Source organism: Triticum dicoccoides, chromosome 5A, assembly GCF_002162155.2.
Source record: "Triticum dicoccoides isolate Atlit2015 ecotype Zavitan chromosome 5A, WEW_v2.0, whole genome shotgun sequence".
Classification (NCBI taxonomy): domain Eukaryota; kingdom Viridiplantae; phylum Streptophyta; class Magnoliopsida; order Poales; family Poaceae; genus Triticum; species Triticum dicoccoides.
Genome location: NC_041388.1, coordinates 420591122 through 420598140, shown reverse-complemented (window position 1 = coordinate 420598140; position 7019 = coordinate 420591122). Strand labels below are relative to the sequence as shown.

The 7019-nt window shown below is 43.3% G+C and overlaps 1 long non-coding RNA gene across 1 annotated transcript; it reads right to left on the bottom strand.

Moving 5' to 3' along the window:
- Window positions 1–1687: 1687 nt before the first annotated feature.
- LOC119297497 lies at window positions 1688–4558 on the bottom strand. Its single transcript, XR_005145666.1, has 3 exons — window positions 3269–4558; window positions 2442–2931; window positions 1688–2366 (listed from the first exon to the last, which is right to left on the bottom strand). It is a non-coding gene; the product is annotated as an uncharacterized LOC119297497 (long non-coding RNA).
- Between the last annotated feature and the right edge of the window lie 2461 nt (window positions 4559–7019).

Below are 7019 nucleotides of genomic sequence, written 5' to 3'. Positions count from 1 at the left end.
CTGCTGCTAGCTGGCGGCTGCCACCGCCTCTGATCCCCACCCCCATGTCTGCTTCTACGAGCTGGTACCGAACCTGACAATTTGAAAAAAAAATTGCAGTTCAATCAATTTCAGTTCCAAGACAGGTCCAGTTCAATCAATTTCATTGTAGCAGCATGTTGTGCGTAAATTTGTGCAGAAACTCAGAACCGACTTTTAGAAAGTGCTCAGTCAAATTCAGTTAATAGAGAACTACTCCTAAGTTTGGAAAGTGTTCAGTCAAATTCAGTTAACAGTGTACAGGAGATTCACACGATATTTGAGCTGTTCTCACACGTTATATGTTGTCAAATTCAGTTAACAGTGTACAGCCCCAAGTTTGTGCAACTGTTGGTACAAAAATTCAGTCAAATTCAGTTAAGTATTGGTACAAACTCAGAACCAAATTTGTGCAGCAAGTTTTTTGCTTACAAGAATCAGTTTACTGTTGGTACAAAAGTGCTCAGTCAAATTCAGTTAACTGAATTTACCAAGTGTTAAATGTGTTACCTGAATTTACAAAGGAGCAAATGGGACTTGAAGAGTACTTGCACTTAGTTTTGCAGGGCTCGTATTGTTATGTCAAGATGGAATATCAGCTAGATGTACTGCAACTGGAATTTGTCTGTAGTTTTTGGAAACAATCAAACAGTATTTTTGAATGAATTTCAATTCTTAGTGGAAGCTGAATATTGTGCTGTAGTTAACATGAAGTAAATTCTTCTGCTAGTCACTGATTAAAATTTAGTGGAAACAGAATTGATAATCAGCATACAGATCGCAGAACATACAGTTCATTTTCAGTTTCAAAATGGAAAATACACTTCTTCAATACTCCAATTTTACAAACTGAAAATTATGACAGTACAAGCAGATCTCAGTTTCAAAATGGAGTAATTTACAAGCAGGTCTAGAAAATTGCACTTGTTTGTGTGGAGTAATTTTGTAGAAGTTTTATAGAGTACTCTGAATCCCACCTGCGTGTGTCCCAAAATGGAGTACATGTTTCAAAATTCCACAAGTGCACAAAATGGAGTAATTCACAGGTGAGCACAGTACTAAAATTTCCAGTTTTGACATTTTGGGGATTCCGTCAAGCATCCTCGCCTTTGATCTGTTGTCGCAGGAGGCTGCTGGGCGGTGAATGCGGGGATGGTTGCTGCTGCGTCGGGGGAGAGCTTCTGCCGAATCCAATAGATGAGGTTGACGGCGAGGTGGGCAGTGGTGGCTGCTGGGCGGCGAGGCGGGGACCGGCTTCGTGGTCAACGGCGGCCAGCTGGCGAGGAGGAGGTCGACGAAGGGCAGTGCCAGCTCTGGTTCGCCACCCTCGGGGAAGGACGCCGTCGTCGGACGGGGCGCCGCTGGTGGAAGGCACCGTCCACGGAGTGGAGAAGGGGCACCCGTGCTTCCCGGTGCTCAGGTCGACGGCGTCCATGGAGGGGCGATCTTCATGGTTGGCGGAAAGGAGGTGGTCGACGATGGGCACAGGCGGAAGGAGAGCGTGGACTGTGGACGATGGTCTCCAAAATTGAACCTTCGCGGACGGCGGGTGAAGGGGAACGAGGTGGCGAGTGGAGGGGAGGGGAACGAGGCGGCTGTGCGGGATGGCGGGAGGGAAGCAAGGCGGAGGTGGCGTGGGAGGAGATTGAGGAAGGACGAGGACCGCGGGTTTGGTCGGGAAAACGACGAGGACTAAATTGCAAAAATGACCTCACGACAAGAATTACGGGAGGGAGGGAGTATATTTTAGCAAGCTCTTTTATTCTAAATTAGTCAAAACTGGGCAAATCATCCAGTATTAGGTTTTTATATATGTGAACAAAAAAACACGATAAAAAAATATCAGGCAGTAGCATTATAGCCATAATATTAAAACATCAAGCAAAGCCCAACAATGACGGGAAGAACGTGTTGCCTTGCAACATCATGTCAATATTTTACATCTTCCTGAAAGTGACAATGCATCATACAGTAGAATTTATACATGCCAAGGCGGAAGCCAGTAGAGATATTTAGGCACATTCACCGGAGTCACTCACATGATCCTTCTGTATCTAATTCAGCAATGATTTCTTCGAGTGCGGCGCGGTTCGCTGCGCTGGTTGTGCCACAGGGATTTCGTAGGGGGGATTTCTACTTGTGTGGCATGTAAGGAAAAAGTGGGCTGTGATTTCTTTGATCAACTCCCACAGCCCAGCTTTGAACACTGATAACCACCGCCATCTTACTGCCTTCCAGCTACACTGGTATTTCTCAAAAAAAAAAAAAACTCCAGCTATACTGGTCACACGATAATTTTGGTTAGATGGTATAGCCTCCACAGTTATCTTGCATCTGAAGGCCTTGTGCTGCACAAGATAATGATGATCAACAATCTAAACAATCCCCCTCTTAATAAAGACGCCCAGAGAAGAGCCACATACCATACCATAAACACACGTGGAATGACATGAGCTAAATAAGCCACTGTGGCGTCTTCCATCCCAGTGGAGCTAAAATGCCGGTCCCTGTCAGCAAGCAGCAAGAACACATCACTGCTTATACTAACGCCACTTCAACAGATAAGAACAACAATTACTTGTTACGTAAGCCAGATACACCTGGATTAGCAAGACTGATTGAAAACTTCGACCCGTAGCTCCCCGTCAGCATAACCATACCTCCAGAATACAAATTAATTAAAAAGTTAGAACCAAAGACAGCAGCAAAGCATGAAAGTGAAACAACACGCAACCATTGTGTAACACTGAACCGAAATGAAAGCGCAGATCATAAAGAGGTATACAATCCTGCATCTTAAAACTGCACCCCATAGCAAGCATGATCACTGGTTCCCCACGGCTCCTCCTGATCAATTCACCAGCATCCACTTGCCCTTCATTCCAACCCCACAAAACGATGATAGCCATATGTCTAAAAACACATAAATTAGCAAGCATCTACACACTTCAAAGGAAGGCCATGATATTCATTTAAGTAAAAAGAACCGTCTGTCACACGTAAAATGAATGCTATTATTCCAAGGGCTCTAATATTCACTTGTGTGTAGATAATAGCATGGATACCATGACCCTACAGCAACAACAGCAAAAATCAATGAGCAAATTGGGAGAGCCAAGGCAAAGCAGACTACAAATAGCTAACCATTTAGTTGAACTCACCAACCAAATCCCAAAGGGAAACATTATGCAACACATGGAAGAAAGATACCAGGAGCAGAAACAATGTACAACAAAAAGCACTAACAAACCTTCTTGCCTCCTAAAACCATATGCAGACACAGGACCTCAGCATCCCTGCCCTCATCACAATGTTCCCAAAGCCGACAAACTCTCACACAGATACGCCCATCCTGAGAACCAGGTTAGCTCGGCCTTTTCGTATTGCCGGACTGATGGAGTACATGCTGTGAGCGATCTGAATATGCAGACTTGTGTTAATTTGTCATTGCATAACAAACCTTGACACGAAACTGCCTAGGTTGAAGAGCAAAAGGTGACTTTGGATTGGTCCCATTGAGCACTATCCTGGGAACACAAACAGATTCTCCAACTGCAATCCCCGTTAATACAACGAAATCCCCTCTAGAACAAAATCAGAAAGCCTTGTAATCAGCAATCTTGTCCCCTTGCAAAGACCCAGTGATTGATTCAGGATCGTCAACAAAATGATAGGGAGTACAAGTTTTAGCTTGAGATAATGGGTAGGATTATTAGACGCCTTGAGCGAATTCAGATACTCCAATGGGTTTTCTTTCTCTACATTGTGGTTTGTGGGAACCGGAACATGACCACCACACTAACATACCGACAAAATCGAAATACACCACCCAAAAACTGAACATGTAGCGACATATACAAATCTTAATATAAGAGAAGGAACAACGTAAGTATCAGGTACTCCCTCCGTAAACTAATATAAGAGCGTTTAGAATACTAAAATAGTGATCTAAATGCTTTTATATCAGTTTACGGAGGGAGTACCACGGTGCCCCAAAAGCGATACGGCAAAGAAGAAGACCTGACGCAGAGCCGAAGCCTCCCTAGCCGGAAGCAGCAGCCAGGAGACCACGAGAACGGCGCCCCAAAACAGAGCAGAGGGCATCTCCCTTCCAATGCAGCGGCGGCGGAGACCGCCTGGACTGAGAAGCCACACCAAGAACACCTTGGCGCCCACCAGCCCCCGCTCCAGCTTGGTCTGTGCTCGGCTGGGGTTGCGGCAAACCCCTCACCAACAACCCCTCTCCCCCCTCTGTACACAGGCCCGCCCAGCGCCCAGGCAATCGAGCGACACGTGTTGCGCGACTCCCTCCCATCTCCCATGGGCCACGCCACCGCTTTTGACCCGGAGATCGATGGATCGACCAGAAAAACCTCGCTTCAGACTCACCGACAACCGGGCCCATGACACCCCACGTCTGATAGAACGGCCCACAAAACGGGCCTGCTCACGAAGCGCATGCCACGTTGGGAGGACCAAGTCAAAAGAGAGCTCCTCGCCAGCGCCTTCAGCGCCCGCTGCGTCGCTTGCATGGGCTTGGCCCAGCAACGCGCGCTGGCTCCCGCTCGCTAGCCGCCCACTCGATCGCTCGATCGCTGGTTCACGCAGCACGCTCGATCGCTTTTTTTTTCTCTTCCCCAGAATTGCTACATTATGTCATGATTTCTGTTAGGAAAAAATCAACAGGTTTTCTACAGTACATACTCTGGTTCTTAGGAAAAAGTTCATTGAATTCGAAAAAAATTCACCGAATTTGCAAAAAAGTTCATCAATTTTGAAAAAAAAAATTGTTGAATACGAAAAAAAGTTCATCAAATTTGAAAAAAGTTCATCAAATATGAAAAAGTTCATCGATTTTGAAGAAAAGTTCATCGAATTTAAAAAAAGTTCATCGAATATGAAAAAAGTTCATCAATTTTGAAGAAAAGTTCATCGGATTTGGAAAAAGGTTCATTGAATTCGAAAAAAAGTTCATCGGATTCAAAAAAAGTTCATCAATTTTGAAAAAAAATCATCGAATACAAAAAAAGTTCATCGAATTTAAAAAAAGTTCATCTAATATGAAAAAAAGTTCACCGATTTTGAAGAAAAGTTCATCGGATTTGAAAAAAGTTCATCAGATTCAAAAAAAGTTCATCGAAGTTAAAAAAAGTTCGCCAGATTTGAAAAAAAAGTTCATCGATTATGGAAAAAGTTCATTGAATTTGTAAACAAAAAGTTCGTCCATTTTCCGGAAAAAAGTGAAGAAATATTTTTTCTCGATTTTAAAAAAAGGAAAAAGAAAAGGCGAAAGAAGAAAGTGTAGAAAAGATGTATATTATCACATCAAGCTTGGTCGCGCGGTGGTTGTTGAGTCGTCTCACGTATTGTTAGGTCGGGGGTTCGATTCTCTGTCGAGAGCGGTCTTTTTTGCGCTATAAAAACGGACTCAACTTATAAGTCACCCAACTTATAAGTCATAAGTTGCTCCACCCCAACTTATAAGTCATCCCCTTTTGCGTGGGTCCCATCATCTTTACATTAAAAAACAAGGTGGAAAGGTGTGGGAAGGTGACTTATAAGTCAGGTGACAACCAAACAGACGTGATTTATAAGTCATTGGTTTTAAGTCACCTGACTTATTGGAACCAAACAGGCCCTTAGTGATATTACTACATTATTACTACTCCCTCTGTCTGAAAATACTTGTCGGAGAAATAGATTAAAATGAATGTATCTAGAACTAAAATACACACACACACACACAGATATATATATATATATATATATATATATATATATATATATATATATATATAGGGAAAATCCATCCTATATTTATGACAAAGTATTCCTGAACGGAGGGAGTAGATGTAAAGGTGCGCCTTGCCGCGCGGCTTTTCTTTTTTGCTGATTCTTTTTCTTGATAACAGTTTTCGTGAACAAACATGGAGCAACTTCTCGATTGAAATTTTTACAGCCAAACATTTCTGCAACTCAATCTAGGTTTCTGGCTCTAGATTGACAGGCGACCAGCTCTCGCGGATCAACTTATGGAGTCAGGATTTCTCGAAGCCTAGCGCTAAACCTAAGCAGTTATAAATAACACTACTAGCTTGAAAAAAGTCAAATAGCACACATACTAATAAGAACATATTATACCATTATTCTGAAGTGTGTGGCCTAGAATTAATTATCCGGGTCTTCTTCCCCACTCTCATCAAATAACAATGATTTGATTAAATTAATACTCCCTCTGTAAACAAATATAAAAGCATTTAAATTACTATAGTAATCTAAACGCTCTTATATTTTTTTACGGAGGGAGTACAATTTAACGTCACCAATTTATTAATTTTTGATGATAAGAAGGAATTAATGGGCAAAAATAGATGATATGAAAAACTTATACCATTACCTGATGGAGCAGCCGTTTGTGGGGAGATAAACTGATGGAGCAGAATAGAGGCTACTCCAACGAGGCTACAGATTATCAGATTGAGATTCGGAGTAATAGCCGCCTGGGAGCGCGTCTGGTCGAATCGAGCAATCGAGGAGAGTTGAGGGGCGGCGGTGACGGCGGCGTGAATGAGATTACTTTTACCCTAATCCAATCTGGCGAGACAAGGGAAAGTGTCAGAGACTCAAAGCAAACCGTGCGTGATGGCGATTTGGTGGAAGGCGCTAGCGATTCCTTTGAGCGATCGTCCTAACTGGGCTGGACCTCGGTTAGGATACATGGATGACACATGGGCTGAGGAACGTCCAGCTGGGTTTGCATGCCTGGGGCTGGGCCGATATTACACTACAAACTTGAAAAATTCTGCTGAATGTATAGACTAAGAGTTGGGCCACGCCTGGGGCTATAGCCCCAGTTGCCCCAGGCCCAATTCCACCCCTGTGGAGCCAGACAAAATATGAAAAGCATCTCAGCCACACAAAGAAAGATGGTGAGATTAATCTTATTTTGCTCCCCTCCATGAAAAGGAAATGTTCACATTACATTTTAGACATCAGATTGT